Raw genomic sequence first — 12,091 nt, 5'->3', positions numbered from 1 at the left:
TGCACAGCAGTTACTATGTGATGACAATCTTCTCTGCAACAATCCAAGTGCAACTTCTCTGCAGCCTGGGGTCCCATTGCAGCCTGTGCTGCTCTGCCCCCACCACTACAGATACATGTGCTGGTCAGGGCAAAGCTGCCATGGAAAGAGGAAGATGCTGCAGCCCTGGCTCAGCATTGCTTCATCTCCTCAGCTGTGCTATCAGCACCAGATGTGCAGCAGTCATGTGCAATTCCTGCCCAAGGTGCCCTCCATCCATCCTATGGATGGCAGGGAGAAGAGGCTGGCCCCTCTGCCCCTTTCCTGCTTAGGATGCTTGGCAGCAGCTGTTGTGGTGGCTAAATGGGCTGTTGAAGGGGTTCATGGCAGGGACGTTTGTCAAGCACCAACTTTCCACTCAAACCTGCAGCGTCATTTCAGCTCCTAATTATAGTCAAAGTACCTTTTGGGTTTTTTTTGTGGGCTGTTTTTTATTTCAGAACAGGCTGCTCCTATTTGTTGTCAGCAGTGCAGAATCACTACTCATAGCTGGATGAACATGACTCCTGGCTTTCCCAACTGCACCTGCATTGCTGGAGCCGTGGCTGCTACAGGGGCCCTTCTGCCAGGAATCTCAGAGATAGCAGGAGGCTGAAATGAATATTTCTCAATAGCTTCATGTCTTGGGAAGTTAATTCCATCAGGATCTAACAGTGCTTCTAGAGAAGCTGCCGTTTTTGGAGTTACAGCTGGTGCTGATGAGGCATTATTGTGAGGAAGTCCCACAGATATGATTCCTCGCTAGTCTGACTAACACTGCCCTCACCCTCCTTGGGGTCTTTTGAGCTATTCCTGAGGACTGTAGTGCCATTTCTGCCTACAGGTGGGTTGTAGCTCCTTGCCTCGATCAACTGAGCACTGCAGAATTTGGAGCATATGCCTCATTAGTGAGAAGGGACTCACTAGTGCAGGTGTGATTCATCACTTTGGAGAGCACGTCAGGGATCAGGGCACAAAACGGCTTGACTAACAGGCAATAACAATGCAGGCAGGGGCCATGTTACAGAACTGAGTAACAAAACAGCAGCAGCAGCTGGAAAAACTGTGTAATGGGACAGAGTGAGAGCACAAAGCAGAAACCTGCCTGTCCACAACACCTGTATCTGGGTTTCAACTGGGAACAAACCCTGGCTGTTGAGAGAATCTGGAGTACATCCTCTCACAAATTCCTTTTGGAGGTTCTTCGTGTATCTCTTTTTCTAGACAAATTAATCTAGGGATCCCAGTGGCTGCATAGCATCTACTGCATACTAAAGAGCTAGTTATTCTGGAGCCAAATGCCACGGAACAACAGTGCCCCGCTGCAGAGAGAAGCACATTAATTCCAGCACAGCTGAGCAGCGAGATGTGCAGGGACATCTCTCCAGAGAGAGCGTGGCTCCTCTTCCATCTGGCAGCACAAAAGAGGACAGGCCTGAATCCTCAAGACATGAAGATTATATTATGTAACATGCACGCTCACTGCTTCCTGAGACAGAGCTAAGTTAAACTCCCTGTGTGATTCAGTCCAAGGCCAAGCCAGAGAGGAGCTGTGCTTCCCTCCCGAACCTGGGGGCTTCTGGAGCAAGTGGGTAGCCTGAGGCTGGTGGGGGAAGGTAGATCCAATTCCAGCGTGCAATGACAAACAGCACTGCCTGCAAGTGTAAAATCGTGGCTTTCTGTAAGAGTGCTTATCAAAAAGCATGCCCGTGAGCAAATGCATGAGCGTTTTTGGGGGAAGGGTTTGGTCAATTCTTTTTGGCTTCACTTGCGCATAGAGCAAACTTTTGACAAAAATGGGAATACTTTTAAAACAAACAAGGGCTGCATTGCCTGCCCTGAATTCCATTTCAGTTAAAGGCCTAGAAAAGGAGTTTAAGAGTAAAATACATGAGCACTGCCCACAGAAAAAAAAGTCTCCAGCAAGCTGTTGATGGGAAGGCACAAAATGTCTGTGATGTTTTGCAGCAGTTCTCTTGGTTCGAGTTTTTTCATCTTTATTATTTCTCACACCTGCATTTTCATGCACAAAATCATCATGGGTAAGTATGGTATCATACAAACAATTTGCTAAAGCAAACTAAATTCTAAGCTACTCCAGGCTGAGAATCAGGATACTAATCAGGAATCTGTCCTGTAACAGAAGATGAACTGCCTAGCCTTCATTTATGGACTTTCCCTTCCCCCTCTGTTGCTTTTAGAGGATTTAAGAAACACATCATGTTTGAGTAGTCATATAGATGCCAAGTGTTGGTCTTCAGGCATATTGTATTTGGACAGGCTTGTGACTGCTCCACCAGAGGAAGCAAAAGCACTGACAGCTGGAGATTCTGTTTGCTTGAAGAGTCAGTATTGGTCTTCAAGTTTTCCTCCACAGGAGGAGAATAATCCTGACAGTATTACAAAGGCATTATTGTTCCAGCTGTAATCCCTGTGCTCAAATCCATCCTTCAGGTTACTTGCATTCTGATTGCAAAGTAAGAACTTCCCTTTGTATTTGTCAGGACAGTGGCAGATAGATTGGATGAGAGGCCAGTCAGAGAAGTCATTTCACACAAAGATGATCACCCAATGCTTTCTTAGCTTGTGAAACCAAATAACATGAAAGAAGATGTAACAGAAACTCTGCTTTTCAATGGGACAGATAAAACTGGGCTCCCTGAGCTATCATGTGTGACCTAACTTTGGCCAGACTCCTATGAAGGGATCCAACCTTCCCTACTCCAGGAATGTAACAAAAGTAAATAATTTTCCTGGAATTACTCCTCACCCTACCTCCTTCCTACACACCCTTTTTGAGTCTCAGTCTCAGTTCACACTGCTAGCAATGCAATTAATTAAGCTGATATAGCTGGCTCAGCTTTGCAGCTGTAGAGCCGAAGGCTGGCAAATGTCACTTCTTTCATATCAGACATCTCTGTTGCCAAACTACAGTCAGCTTCACAGTCACATCTCTGTAGAAAGCACCGCTGTGCAAGTGGAGGTGAACAAGGCAGGCAGGAAGCACATTGAAGGAGAGGGCTGAGTACAGGTGCCAGGAAAAAAACCCCAAACCTCTGAAAATCACTGAAGCAAAACTGATGTGGTTTTAACAGTGGCAGTGGTCTTCCTCTCCATTTGACACATTCTCAAGGCATAAAATGATAATGTGATAAAAAGTAAATAAAAAAGGGATGCTCAATTGGTCAGCTTGTCTTTGGTTTACACTGAGAGCAACAATTAACTTAGGAGGGAGAAAATTAAATCACTTCATAATTTTCCACTTTTCAGAAGACCTGAGCAAAGTTCTTTGGTAAGAGCAAAGCTTTTCACAAGCTCATACAGATGTTTTACAAGCACAATAAACTACATATGTGATGGAGTCATCTCTTTCTGAAATGTGATCGGGACTACAGGATTACGGCTGCTTTTCAGAGTGATAGGTAGACTCTTCAGCTGCATTTTTTCCAACTAGGAACATTTAATCTTTGCCAGTTAAAAAAAATAAAAAAGAAAAAAAGAAAAAAGCTTATTTATCAAGTGCCTAAAGAATTAGTTCAGGGAATGGAAAGAGAGCAGCACTGAAGGCCAGATACTTGCAATTCGGTTTGGAAGTGCTTTAGGGACAAACCTGAATAAATTGCTATTGCTTGCTCATTCCTGGAAGCCTGATCTCAGGCCAGTCTCCTGGCAAAGAAGACTTCTTGTATTTATTTTGGGAGAGGGATATTTTCCAGTGGGAAAAGTACTAAGGTATATCAAGACTATCATACATCAGTCCTCATATTTTATTCTGTCACTTTTGATGCACCTGGGAAATCAGAATAAAAGTAGGCACTGCTTTCATCCTTTGACTCTTTCAACACCAACAACTAAAATATAAGCTGAACAACTCAATATGTCACGGAGCAACTCCATTATACAACATAAACTCAGTTATACAACAAACAGGCAAGAGTATGAGATAACTATAGTGAGCTGAAATTCATTTGGGATCAACTGGAGTGAATCACTCATTATCTCCAGGGCAGCTGTTCTCTCTCCATAGAGCTGCTCTCTCTCAAATTTTTTATTTAATGAACATTGATACTTGTACATAACCAGCGCAGTTATAAGTAGAATACAGCTCCAGGGAGAGACAGGGTTTGGCACATCTGGTTTATAACCAGAAAGAAAAGCTGCTACAAAGGAAGCCGAGTTACAAAACGTGGTCGGGTTTGTCAGCAGCCAGTAGTGCCTTTCAGATGACAAACAGCCCCAGGATGCCGGTGGAGGAAGGACACCTTGTTCGAGCAGCAGCTGGAACAGCCCCTGTGCCTGCTGAGCCAGCAGGCTCGTGCAGGGAGAGGGGCAAGATGCTGCTACCAGTGCCACTGGCACAGGAAAACAGACAAAGGCACAGAGAATTCTCTATCTTTAAGGATTTTTTTTTTTTTTTTTTAAGAATTAAATAGAAGACCTGATGTCCTGAACAAAATTACAGCTTAGGTAGTATCACCCTGCCTAAATTACCTTTCAATTTCAGATAAAGTATTTTGTCAACTGTACAAATAAGTTTGTTGCAAAATGCTTTGCATTCCTCATTTCAGAGGGGTGCTATGTTTTGATAGTGGATCTAACAACATCTCATTAGTACAATTATTAAGTCATACTGAATAATGTAAGTTTTTAGTAATTTCCAACAATTCCTTTAAACATCTAGAGAAGCATTTCTGTTTCATAATTATTAAATTATCAGATTAACTCATAGAGAATAAGTAGCTTTATCTGTGCAGTGGCAAAAACCAGCTTTGCAGTTTTCAGGTAGTCTACATACACCAGTGTGTAAGCAGGGAACCGCTGTCAAAAATGAGTTAATGACCACCCTGACTGCCCATGATTTTGCTTGAATCACAAATGATAAATTCTGGTATTTCCTCCCCCCCGCCCCACAGTGAAGAGTTTCTACAGGGATTTCAGCTTTACTGCACTATGGCTTAGTTCCTTTCCATGTGAAGCACAGGCAGTAACATCTGCTTTCCGAAGGGGTTCTCAGGCTTTTGGATTTAAGATTCTCTGTTCAGATGCAAAGGAGCGATGTTGCAGGCTTCTAAAAATCTTTCAACATAGCATGTACAGAAGCTGGAGGAGAAAAAAATCTGCCTCTGGATATGACTTCTAAATGCAAACTGTGGACAGTTGCTGTTATGTCCTTGGTCTTTTGAGGCGGGTTTTAAGGAGATGTTAATGTTTGCTATCTGAAGCCCAAGTTTACGTCTCTCTTTTACCTGCTTATTAATAAAATCAAACTGTTTTAAAACTGTATTTCCTGCATTAGTTTACTGGAAAGGCTCTCACTTAGGGCTATCTTCACACTTCAAGATTTGTTCAGTCTGAACAATATATGTCTGAGCTGAATCAATCCTCTGGAAAACATCTCCTTAAGTAAACATGAAGGGTTCATACTCTAAATATGCCAGTTTTAGTGTAAAAGCCCACTCTTAGTCTTTACTAAAATATATAAACATTGGGAAGAGCTGGCAGTTGCCTAAAATTGCTGAATCAGTGTAAGAGGAAAGTGAATGATCATTTACAATGAATTAAAATATTAAAAACCATAATTCAAAAATTTATTATTGATTGGCAAAAAAGTCTCTCTTTTATTACTTTTCAGTGACTTTCTGGGATATCCACTGTCAGGAAACAAGTAGTTCCTAGTTTCCAGGAGCTCGTTTGTTTACCCAGCTGAGTGAAACCTAATGCATAGTAGGATCTTATCAACACTAGCACTTTATGAAATGTCTTAATTACCTCAATTTCCTATAGCTCCTTTCACTTTCCAGATGATTTAGAGCTGCAAACAAGGCTCCCAGAAGGCTTTATAGAGCCTCTGCTCACAACACCACTTAAATATGTACGACAGCAAGTCATACTCTTTCTAATAATATCAAATATTTAAAAATATACATTGTCTGAGCTTAGACAGTTGAAATGTACTGTTAATGGGTTTGTGCATTAAAGGCATGAGGACGAATGACAGACCAGGCAGATCAAACAGAGGTTTTTCCTGACACTCCAGCTCTGAAGAACTCAAATGTGGATAAGACTGTTATGTAAGACAGGCTTTTGGATATCACTGAAGTGCTTTACAATTAAGATTGAATATTAATAAAAGACTTAAACTGAAAACCTCCAGCTATTAGAAGGATTAGGACTTTGCAGTGGGCTAGGGGAATACATACAATGTCAAAGCCATTTTCTCGGTTGTGATCAAAGGCAGAAAAGGCTGTGGCAGAAACAACATCTTAGAAGAAGGGGAATAGAGCTGCAGCATCACATAACAATACTGATGATAAATAATAACAATAACAGCGGCAGCAACTACGTGTGCAGAAGAAAAAAGACAAAACTTAGGAGTGGAGCCCAGAGACTCTTGCTCAGCAATGTGCCCTCTGACAGAAGGCAACTGCACAAGAAGGGAAAAGCATCTGCTCATTTACACCCCTGTGGCTGTACTGGCTGTCCTGGGAAGAGCAGGTGAGAACAGAATTCCCACTCGGTACTTTTGTCACTCAGTGGTGATGTCAGCTCCTCACACCAGAGCAGCAGCCAAGAGAAATGAGCATGGATGTTTACCGGACTCAATGCTACATAAACAAACTGAGGTTTATTAGATTTATTTTCTGGATATTGATAATCTTTTCCAAAAACTCTATCGCAAGGAAGTCCCCTAAAGAGTGTTTATTTTGAGAGCCTGGGCCATTTCTCTGTGAATCTCATGGGAACAATTGCTCTGATAGTTTCATTGTGTTCTACTGAAATATCAGCTTGTAATACACTGTAATCAGGCAAATGATATTGGCTGCATTTTGAATATATTTCTTACTTGCAAGGCGTCCTCCTCTTGAAAGAACCTGGAGACTGACCCCCTCTGCCAGTGTGTCATTCCCACACCATGACTTCTCCTGCAGGGACTGCCTGGAGCACGTTCCCTCCCAAGGCATGGCCTTGGCCACTGTAACTGTAAATGGTTCAGTTGCCCAGGCTCAGGAGCAGGGACACGGCAAAAGCCTTCATTGGGTTAAGCAGAGACAGCTGGAAATGCGTCACTAATAAGGAATAACTTTGAAAGCAGTTTGGGTGCAGAGGGATTAAGGAATGCCATATGGTATCAGGAATAAAAAGATGCCAAGCAGTTGTAACTTCAACAGAAAAGAAGAAGCTACCGAGATATCCAGAAGAGCTGAAAGTCTGGAAATACAGAAGGCAATTGGGAAAACATAAATTGCATGTGTATGTGCTATGAATCCATGTTTATTTAAAAGCCATGTATGCCAGTAAAAAGGAAGACAATCAGAAGCTTCATTTTACTTAATATTCAATTTTGATGCATTTGAAATGTTTAAGAGGTTCCAGTCAATTCTGGCAGTGAAAACTCCTTAGAAATCCATATACATGCTGAGATAGTGCACTTCACATAAAAATGAAATGTTAAGATTTATTATTTTTTAGGCAAATATAAAAAAAGAAAATTAAGGTGAAGAAATGCATGTGTCTGATGATTATTACCTTTTCAAAGATTAACAAGGGGTGACTCTTCCAAGAATTTTTCAGAAAATTCAAATTAAAATCTGTCTTCTTAAAAGGGAATTGACTCACCCTTAAAATTTTCAAAGCTGATAGAAGGTCAAAGAACCAGCCTCTGGCAGTCATCCAGTCCAGAATTAAGTGCAAGTCAGATCTAAACTCCATGAAGAAACACAAAATATGCCATACCAGAGATCTGAGAGATGTAAGCTCAAAGATAAAATCATGGAGAACCACACATGGTCTATGATAACTGGGATGAACTGGGAAAATATTTGGCATGCAGAAGAAGAAGAAGCTAGAAATGTCATGGATCAGCTCTGCACATTTTGCCAGCAGCAGCAGAGCTTGCACAACACGGACAAGATCTCTGCAGTGCTGCCTCCAGTGAACTGTTGATAGGGGAAAGCTCAGTGTTGCAGTGGGAAATGAACATGCTATCAGCTTTAAAGGAAATAAAACATTTATTACACTGGGCAATGGCACATGAGTACCATGGTAGATGCAGTCTTATGTGCAATTAAAAAATAAATCAACAGAGCAAGGGATATCCAGGTAAAATTCAGAGATGACCTTGATTAGCCTGTCACTATTAAAGGGTTATAGAGACTATATATATGAGTAAATAGGAGACTGAAAAACATTTGAGGGTAGCGGAAAGAGTATTGTTTGGTGTGCCAGAGGCACAGCAAGCCCTAGCCTTGAGCCAATGGCAGCACAGGTAGGAAAGTTGGTACAACATAGAATGCAAAGAAAAGCTGAAAGACACCAGTTGTATCTCTCAGACTTTCCAGTGATGGAAAGGTTTATTGGGCTCAGTCACTAACTAACTAAAAAAGACAAGCGACAGAGAAAACCCAACATGCTGCCTTCTCAGTGGTACTGACACCATATTCTGTTACTGCGGGTAACTTCCAGTCTCCATTATCCTCACTTCAATGATGTGGTGAAAATCAGTATTAAAATAAGTTATCATTTATTGGCGAATCCTGTTGATAAAACTTTTGCTAATACGTATTTATTATCAGATAATTTGATGTGAAGGAAGTAAATCCAAAATACTCACAATGAATTCAAATTCTAATTGATCCTTAGGAAACTGTCAGTTAGATTTATTTCTTTTTTGCAATCTAAAGATATGTAAAATGAGATTTGCCTGTACCATTGCTGTAACAATTAGCTGAATCTTTCAGGCCAGTAGTATCTATTGGTTCATAAATTAGTGTCCTCTTCTACCTAACAGACTTCGTATAATTTTATTAATGAAGCTCCAAAGTTCATTACCACTTCAATTTATTATCCCTGGCATGAAATCTTGAGGATTATCGACAAAGTTGAAATAAAAATACAATTACAGGCAAGACTATATTAACTAGATAAATAATTCTTGAAGTACTATTACTGTATTTACAACTAAAACTACAACACATACTTTATGTATAATTTTGAGTATTTATAATTCAAAATAATAGTCTCTGATGCAACATATTAGAAAACTACACTAGATCCACCAGTTTTAAAAACATGACACAACACCGGTCATCATTTATGATGATCAGTAACTAAAACACTCACAGGAGGCTGTGAAGAGAGGAGATTGTCCTAGAAGATAGGCATATGTTCTAGAGAAACACAGAATAGATTTCCAACTCCAGGAACAAGATTTTTGCCTTGCCTGACAAAGTGACAGCTTGGGAGCAGTTATAATAAATTGAAACAACTTAATCTAGATATGGTATCACCGAGTGGGCTCAGCACACCCTAACAACAGTAGTTTTATACACTGGCAGACATCGACTTCATGCCACACTCTAAATTCTTCATGAGGATATTCAGCTTTTATTAGTTATAAACCCTTATTAGAGCTGTGTATCATAGAGCGATTGTTTTGTACATTTTGATGATGATGATGATCTGGTTTTAATAGAAGGTTGAGATACTAAGCATTTAAACAGTTTAGCCTTCCAGACGCAGGAACTCTGTGGAAGAAGCCCAGCAGAAACACATGGTGGTTGAGCAGCTGAAATTCTGACTGATTACCGAATGTTATGCAAGCAGAGCCCCTGCACAGCTTCCTGCAGTTATTTCTACTGGCAAGAAAGCCTGGAAATTGTAATAAAAAGCAACACTCGTCCATTACAATGGCAGTAGGGAGAATTGTACGCACGTTCAAACAAGATGTCAATGCTAAACACTGCTGATTACCCAGATAATGCTTCAGTCACTAACCCCATCCCTCAGCCTGTGGTGTTGTCTCACTCCCAGTGAGAGCTGGGGAGTATGAAAGTTTTCCCACAGTTATTCCCCCCAGTTCAGTGCTATTCCTGGAAACACAGCATGGTCATATTATCTGAATCCCCACTTGCTGCAGAAACACTGATCTGGAACACTGCATCCTGTATCCCTTGGAACAGCAAATGTTTTACAGGTCCTCCTGTGACCCAAGAGCCAGGAGGACAGCATGGGAGGAACCGACAGCAAGAAAGCCCTTAATGAAGAAATGAAATAGGTCTCCCTTGGAGAGGAGGCTTACTGGAGTGAAACGAAAACAAGCCCCATCCCTCCTCCCCTGTGCGCACATACACACACCCTAGAGGCTTTTGCAAAGCCACAGGAACGGAAATAATTTTGTTTGAATCCATCAAGCATTAAAATCCGTTCACTGAGGGATTGAAGTGAAAAATGAGCCGGAGACAGGAATTAGAAGCTCACCGCCTGGGCTGTCAAAAGGGATTTTCCCCAGATAGAAAACAAGCAATTGGAAATGCAGGGAAGTAAATCCTTTCAGGCTCTGACATGCATGCACACACTTGGTTTCCCCTCCCAGTCCTCTTGGTTCTGGGTTCATGAAGCCAAACCTGGACACATCTCCTTGTGCACCCTCTGGTCAAATTGACCATCCTTGGGATCCCCTACCAGGGGTCTGCTCAAGAATGTTGCAAGCCTCAGGCCAAGTGGAGTGATGAGACACCCAGGGGAGCCAGCTGCACTTCCATACTCATGTACTCATGGCTACCCGAAGTGCCAAAGGGAAGAGAAGGCAGCTACTAAAAAGATGAACCAACAGCCCTAAGAACCATTTTATCTACTGTGTAAAAGTTGCTGAAGACAAGGAGCAAAGTTGACATTCTAGTATAATCACTTATGAGTTAATAAGTACCTTTGTTTACCCCTCAAAAAAAAAAAAAAAAAAACCAACAAAAAACCCACAAACCAAAACCACAAAACCCACTGCACTTCATGTCACTGAAATATGGTCTCTTTTTCTTAAGACTGGTACAAATATCTCTGCACCAGTTACATTTTGTTGATGTTTCAGAGGTTTATTTGCAATCGTAAAAGCCGAATGCCTACTGTTCCCAAAATGAAACAGACATTACAGAAAATAATGTGGCAGCTAGGAAGAATTTGGACCACTGTGCAGAGGCAACCTCCAGTCCAGGTCAAGAGGTGCATGTCACATTCACATATCTCTGCAGTCTTATAGCTGGACTTCGAGAAATAAATTATCATTGCAGCACTGTTTAGTTTATACAAGGTAGACTTCTCCTTTTGCTTCTTGCCAAAGCTGAAGGCAAGAATTATTTATAGCAAAGCTTCTTTATGAAGACAATCAACACAACCCACTGTAAAAAGGCTACTGTAGCATCGTGTCCATAGCACAGGGATGTAGGGCAGCCAAAAGAGAGACCACCAAGGAAACCCATATGGATCGAGCAAATGGCCTAAACACAGAGTGTTTACACTGATCAAACTGTGCAACAGCTGCATACTGCTGAGCCAACTGTCTACTGAATGAAGAACAGAGAGGAAGAAAGAAGTAAAGAGAAAAAAAGAGAAGATGAAGGGCCAGATATGCAACATTTAAACTATGGGAAAAAGCAACAGACTGGAGACAAGAAGCCATCGAACCCCAGCCCACTTCCAAACTTGCATGCAAATTGGTTTAAGAATAGGACCGAGGTAGAGAAAGAACAAGGTAAGAATTTATACAGCAGGATCCCTGCTGCTTTTGAATTCAAAAGTCAGTTAAGAGAACAGACAACTTGAAGAAGTTTAATTTGACATAAAATTTTTATGTGTGCTAATATGCTTCAAGATAAAGTCCACAGTTACCTAGATACAAAGACATACGTGTTTGTAGTAAATATTTTCTTTAACACATGCTGTCCTCTACTGTTGTGTAAAATGCTTTCCTATTGTACTGTGACTCTGATAATAACACTACCACTTAGGTGGTGTTTCATCACTATAGATCCCACTGTGCTTAACCCAGGAGGTATCATTATCTCTGTTTCACATGTGGAGTCATGGAAGCACCTAAAGATGAAATTAGTCCGCAGCAAGATCACAAAACCGCCTGCAGTTTTACAGTGTTATCTTGTATAGAAGAGAAACCCCAGGAGGTTTAAACGGGATTTGCTGGCAGCATAAAGCCTGTTTGAAAACGCCCATGACAAGAGTTCCTCTTAATGGTGAGCCAGGGACAAACATGGACAAAGAAAAGATAAAGGTGATAATGCTAAAG

This window comes from Hirundo rustica, chromosome 17, assembly GCF_015227805.2.
Source record: "Hirundo rustica isolate bHirRus1 chromosome 17, bHirRus1.pri.v3, whole genome shotgun sequence".
NCBI classification, from domain to species: domain Eukaryota; kingdom Metazoa; phylum Chordata; class Aves; order Passeriformes; family Hirundinidae; genus Hirundo; species Hirundo rustica.
This window is presented reverse-complemented; position numbering follows the sequence as displayed.